This window comes from Lonchura striata, chromosome 13 (assembly GCF_050655825.1).
Source record: "Lonchura striata isolate lonStrDom1 chromosome 13, ASM5065582v1, whole genome shotgun sequence".
Taxonomy (NCBI): domain Eukaryota; kingdom Metazoa; phylum Chordata; class Aves; order Passeriformes; family Estrildidae; genus Lonchura; species Lonchura striata.
This window is the reverse complement of record NC_140715.1, coordinates 10,833,692-10,840,165: the sequence shown is the minus strand read 5'-3', so window position 1 is coordinate 10,840,165 and position 6,474 is coordinate 10,833,692.

The window sequence follows — 6,474 nt, the reverse complement described above, 5'->3', positions numbered from 1 at the left end:
CTCATGTGGTTAAGGCTGGCAGGATTAGCCTGAGGAAAACTTCACCAGTGCAATAACATTATTTGGGGGCTGGAGAGACCTGATGTTCATCAGTGATCTCTGCACAGACACTGCTGCCTTTGATCAGGAAACCCACTAAACAGCCATCATTAAAACAAATTATTTTTTCTTAGTCTGACTGAAAGCAACCAACCAATTCCCCAAACACCCCAGCTCCTTTCCATAAATCTAAAAGGTTTTAACCCCTTTGTTTTCACAGGACTCCGTTTCTGAAAAAGGTTGTGAATGTGACTTTGCACAGTAGGCTGTAAGAGTTGCCTCCAGTGTGTGTTCCCTGCCACATAAAGAGCCCATGATTCTTCTTGCATGAAGGGGAAAACCTTGTGTTATGTCTCCTGTGACCTACTTTGGGGTGCGAGCCTCTGTGCAGAGCAGTGCTCTGCACCTTGGCTTTTATGCTCTGCTGGTTCCATGGCTTGTAGAGGTTTTGGGGAATTTTTGTGTGGCTCTTGCCAGCCCTTCAGCTGCTCAGTCTCAGACTGGGCTGTGCTCGTGGCATGGTCTCTGCTTAAACACTGCTGCGTGGTGGCAGAGGAGTGAAGAGTGGAGATGTGGCAGAGCTCAAAAGCTTCCCCTGTACCTTGAGTCTTTGAGCTGGACAGAAAAGGTGGTTGGGTGGGAGGAAACCCAGTTGCTGTGCTGCTCCAGATGAGCTTGTGTATGTCAAAGGAGCTAAAAGAAAGAGCAAAACAGACCTAAGTAAGGCTGAATTTGGACTCAAAGGACCAAGTGTTAATGATCACACACCACGTGTGATCTGTGCTGGGTTCACAGCCTGCTTCCATTTTGGGGTTCAAAGAACAATGTGGGTGCACTGCATGTGTTCATGGCCATGCTGCTGCCACAGAGAGCCTGTGAACAGGGCACCTTCCAGGAAGGCTGGGGCTTGAGGGCTGCTGTTGGTATCCACCTCCAGAACCAGCTTCAGAAAGTAAGATAACAGAATAAATTAACTTTGAGTTTTTTCTTTTCTTCTGCCTCCTTCCCCTGCACACTCCAGACTCAAAGAAGGAAGCATTTGCAACCTGGGAAACACCATCCATGGTTTTGGAAGTGATGAATGGGAGTTTTACTCTTTAAGGGATTTCTAAATTGTAATCTCTGAATTACAAGATTAAATTTAGAGCAGCTACAGGGATATCCATCAAATGTGTACTGCTGGCGGTGCTGGTCCTAAAACAGGAATGATTTAATTTCTTTAACTCATGTCTCTCTCTACTAAGAACTACTAAAAACAGAGAGTTACACAACCAATCTCCCCAAGGAAGGCAGGAAAGCTAAAGCTGAGTGATATTTTCTCCCTAGAGTATAAGAAGCTGATAATTGGGAAGATACATGGTGCTGGCCATAACTTTTGAGGGTTTTGCTCATTTTTACGGCTGCTCTTAATCCCATTCCTGACCTTCAAAGTTCAAGTCTTGCTGCTGAAGTCCCCAAATTTATTTAAAAGGGGACAAGACCTAATGAAATAAGCTGGTAATCAAAGTCTTTTTGAAGCCATTCCATTAATCCCTTTTCACCCTCCAGCAGAGATCTGATTTTGCCAGCTTTAAAGTATTTCCTATAACTCAGCAATAAAGGCAGAGTGAGATCTTGTCTCTCATGACATATCCTAGGCTGGAACATGTGAGGTGGTGGAAACCTGGGAGAGGACAGATCTTAAATCAAGGAAGGGGGAAAAAAGGACCAGGCTCTGCTGAAGCTAAATCTGTACAGGGACATGGTCTGCAGCTGAAGACGTTCAAGCAATGCTTCTCTTGGTGGGTGTTTGTGGACACAGAGCCAGGCTGTAACACATTTGGTGCATTTAAAACCTTGCAGTTAACTCAGAGTGGTGCTGGTGGAGGAACACAAGCCACTGCTGGAGACCAGCAGCACCCTTTCATGGCAGTATGCAGAATTAAAGAGGAACAATTTTTGAGTTTGCAGGTTGCCAAAACCGCCATGATCTTCTCCAGGAAATGAGACTTTTGAAAGTGAAGAAGAGAGGCTGAAGTCCAAGTGAAGGCATATCCTTTGTTGCTGCACTGAATGGATGACTTTCACAGGTGGAATAACCCTTGATGGAAAGAGGAAAGGTGTGATCCCAGCTTGGGTGAAGGAACACAGCCTGTGCCAAGAGAATGCAGACATGGAGAGACACCATCGCAGCAGAGACAGAGGGACTATCAAAATATGAATGTAAATGGGGTATTATTTATGGCTTTTATGTTGGCATCTGATGAGCACCTTAATGTCTTGCCAGAAACAATGCTCTTAATGTTAAAAGAAAAGCTGCAGGCTATGAAAAGTGAGCACAAAAAACTCGGGGCTTTCAGGGATAAACTTAAAGAAATATGGGAGTAGGTGTATAGGGAAATGAGAGATACAATCAGCAGTTATTTCAGGGAAAAGGGCAATCACTTGGGGGCTGAAAGTAAGCTGAACCATTCATCTTACTAATGAAGAAGCAGGGGAACAAACAGTTTGGGAAGGATCTTGGGGTGTCTTTAATATTGAGGATCTGCACAATGCAAGACTTGAAGCAGCAAAGGGAAAAGTCAGGTCACATCCCTGAGATTCAATATCCCTGAAAGCCAACCCCTTGGAGAGGCTGGTATGAGAGAACAGATTTCCAGTGGTGGATTGCCTGCAGTGAAGGCAAACACTGATCCCTTCCTCTCCCTGCATCTCATGCTTTAAAAAGGTATTTCTTGGAGTAGGAGGTGGCTACAACCACCCTGTGTGAGATGTAATTGCCTTGAAAAAGGCTGAAAATATTCTGCAATCAAGGAAAGTAAATGGAAAAATGAAAGATGATGTTATTGGTAAATATGGAAATTTCTTTGGACAAGCTGGAAACCAAACCACTTCTGCTCTGACAGCACCAGCCCAGCCATGGAGTACCCAGGAGGCAGCTGGATTTGCAGCTTTGGTCACTCTGCATCCTGCCTTTCCCTGCTGGAGCTGCTCACCCCCTGAGCTCTCGAGGAAAAGCTGCTCCAGCAGCACTGGGCAGAGGGTGCCCAGGTTCTCAGCCCTCACCAACGTGCCATGAAATGGCCTCAAGCTCATTGCATGGGAGGGGCTCTTGGCTCTGGGGCCTGTCTGAGCCCATCTCCTCCTACCTCAGATGGAAACTCCACACAACTTGCTCCTCATCCCAGTGACAAATGCAGCAGTAAGCATATTGGCAAAAGGCGTTCCCATTTTTAATGGAATGGTTATTCCCACATCCTCCTTCTGCCAGTGCCCTTCAAACCCACTTCCTTTAATTACAATGGTAAATGTCTGCCCTTCATTTGCTGCCTCTGGTACTTTGTCCCTATAAATCCTACGCAATGCCAAGGCTTTGATCTGCCCATCTGCTCTGATCATGCTCCCAGGACATCTTCAATTAACATGTTTTTTAAAATCTTGGTTTTTCTCCAGATTTAAAATCTTTTTTTCTCTCCAGATAAAGCTTTGGTGCCTTCTACTGGTGCTTTCTACTGGTGCTATTTAGTTCCAAGTTATTAGTTAATCTAGTTTCAGAGTAGTTATTATTTAGTTCTTGGCTATTTAGTTATACTGCTTTTAACGAGTGTATTTTTTGTACATGTGCACAAAAGAATATTGAACACAAGCCTTGCTACTGTATTTGGGAAATTTGATTTGGGTTATTTTTGGCTCTGGGTTCATATCAATCCTAAGCCTGTGCATGGAGAGGGGCTGTCAGACAGGGCTGCCTGCACAGCTTTGCTGGTGGCCACCCTCGTGGCTATGGGCCCTCCAATCTTGAATATTTTTGGTCCTGCCTGGAGAACTCCCAATGTATGAAACAGCAGCATCACTAGATGGCACATGCGAGCTGTTCTTGTCTGACTAGCAGAGGCTAAGCCTAGCAGTGAGGTTTCTTCCCTCATTATTACATATTTTTATACTTTTGTGGCTGCTTCAGGCAGCAGGATGCATCTAATGCATCCAAACCTGCCCTATAGTCCCATTAAATACCACTCTATTATCCAGTGCACTTCTGCCACCTCCCTGTTCCTGCCCTTTCCATCCCAGGGATGCACTAGGATAGAGCTTCTAGTTTGATATCCTTCATCAGAATGAAATAATAAATGAAAAAAATAATTATGAAGAGGTCTTAGCATATTTAATGAGCTCTGTCTTGCTATAAAGGATTGCTTTAAATAATACTTTATTAATTCTGTCTTTGTATACATAACTGCTTGCAAAAATATTGGCAATCAAAGCCTAAAACTGCAGAATAATTGTGGCCTAATGGTGTTTGCTGGCAGGGAAGAGGGTGGTGGCTGTCCCCTGCTGTCACTACAGGGGTGACATGCATCCAGGTTATGGCCTGAAGTTGCTAAAACTGAGTGTCAAACATGCTCCTAAAGTGCCCTGGGCTTCTGTTAACATCTGCTGCCAAATGGGACCTTTGTCATGAGGAATTAGTCTGTTTGTTAGGTGCCTTGTTCAGGGCTTGGCGTGCCAATTATTGAACTCATGGAGGAATTTCCTTCACTAAAGCTTTCAATTAAAATATAGGACAAAAAAAAATCAAAAAAAGACTTTTGGACAGACAGAAATAAAACACTTTGATCAAAAGACAACAGAAAATGGTACCACTAATTACAGTCAATGGAATAGAGGCTGATGTGTGCATGTGCACATGTGTGTAGGGATCTGGGGTTTATTGTCTGCTTCTGCCTTGTTCTTTCATAAATGAGGGTATCTCCCTATGGTGACTGATGTACCTCAGGACTAAGAGGAAAATCACCTTTTCCTTCCCTAAGGTGGAACAGATAAAAGGGCAGAGCTTCTTCCAAAAGAGGAAATCCACATCCTTACAGGATACTCTGCAAGCTGTTGTTACTGTCCTGCTCTCTGGACTTTATCCAGGCTGGATGCAGCAAGGAAAGCAAATATCTGCTGAGCTCTCAAGGTTTGCATTGCCAGGGGATGGGCTGCTCCCAGCCTCAGAAGTGCCAGACATTGGGCAATGCTTTGGCTTGTGCTTGGGAAACAATCTTGTCTGCTCCAAACTCTGTTGGGATCCATGGAAAGGCTATGCTGAGCTCAGCTGAGTGCAGTGAAGCATCTAAACTTGCTCACCTGTATTTGAGCAAGTAGGTGGAGATTTTGCCCTGATCTTCCCTCCTCACCTCTCCCACATGGACTTTGCAAAATCTTTTGCAACAATTTTACCCTGCACCTGCCTTTATTTTTATATAAACACCAAACCAGACATTTTAAGGATTCTTGGCTCAAGTCACCCACTTCTCCTTCCTGCAAGGCTCAGTGGGATGACCTCAAGGCAACCAGCAAAGCTCATCACCAGCTCGAGAAAATATTTCTTCATGAATAAATCTCTTTTTAGGCATTTCTATAAGCATAAAGTGGGGTGAATGAGAGCTCCCAGGCAGCACTTTTGGTGAGATCCTTGGCTGGAAAGTGTGAACTGTAAGGATCATAAAGAGCCCCTTTCCAAGGAGTCTGGTGACAGATGTTCTCAGCAGCATGGCCCAGCCTGCTGCCCCCAGCAGGACCTGTGCCCTCTGAGGAATACTCCTTCACAGATAAGCCATCTTCTTTTGTCTTCCAGAAAAAACAACCCCTCTTTCCTACAGCATCCCCCAGCCTCTATGCACAATTTGTCTTGTGCTAATGCAGCCCTCCCATTCCCAGGGGTGGGATTACAAGTGCACTCGATGGCCAGCTCTAAACTGATGCCAGGATTTGCTTGTGGAGCTGGGAAAGACCTTTTCTATTGCAGGCTCCTGACCATGTTGTCCTTCCTCTCAAATTTCTGCTATCACATCCATACTGTTCTTGTCAGTCAGTTGTTGGCCAGTTTTGATATTCTGACTTTTTTTTAAGAAGAAGAAAACCCATGCATTTTTGAATGGAGATGAGAACTCTGGCTATTCCTATATAATGCCAAGGGTGGGTTTAATCCCTCAGTGAGGTGGGAAGAACCCACTGGCCCCCTCTCCATGGGGGATTTGCTTCTCTGCAGTACTGAGGGGAATGCAGCTCGTTGGCAAGGGATGTTCTTCCCCGAACCAGAGATTCCCTTTGCTCTCATGGGAAAAAGAAGGTCAAAGGGAAAAGCTGTAGGGCTGTGTCTATCCTATGGAGGATACCCAATGATTTAATGGACTCTAATTATTACACTATATAAATAGGTAAAATTATTCTATTTTCCAAGTCCAGTACTGATTTCTACTCCTCAGTGCTAATCCCAGCTGTGTCCACTCAGTAACAGCAGAAACAAGGTGTCACAATGCTTAGAGAAGTTCTTTGTACACTCAGTTTTACCTGGAGAAATTTAAAGAACTGTAGTCTAAACCCACATGTCCTGTTTCATTGGGTACTGCAGTTACAGCTGCATTTCAGGCTGAGATGCTCACACATAACCCAACCACATTTAGATTTGATCTC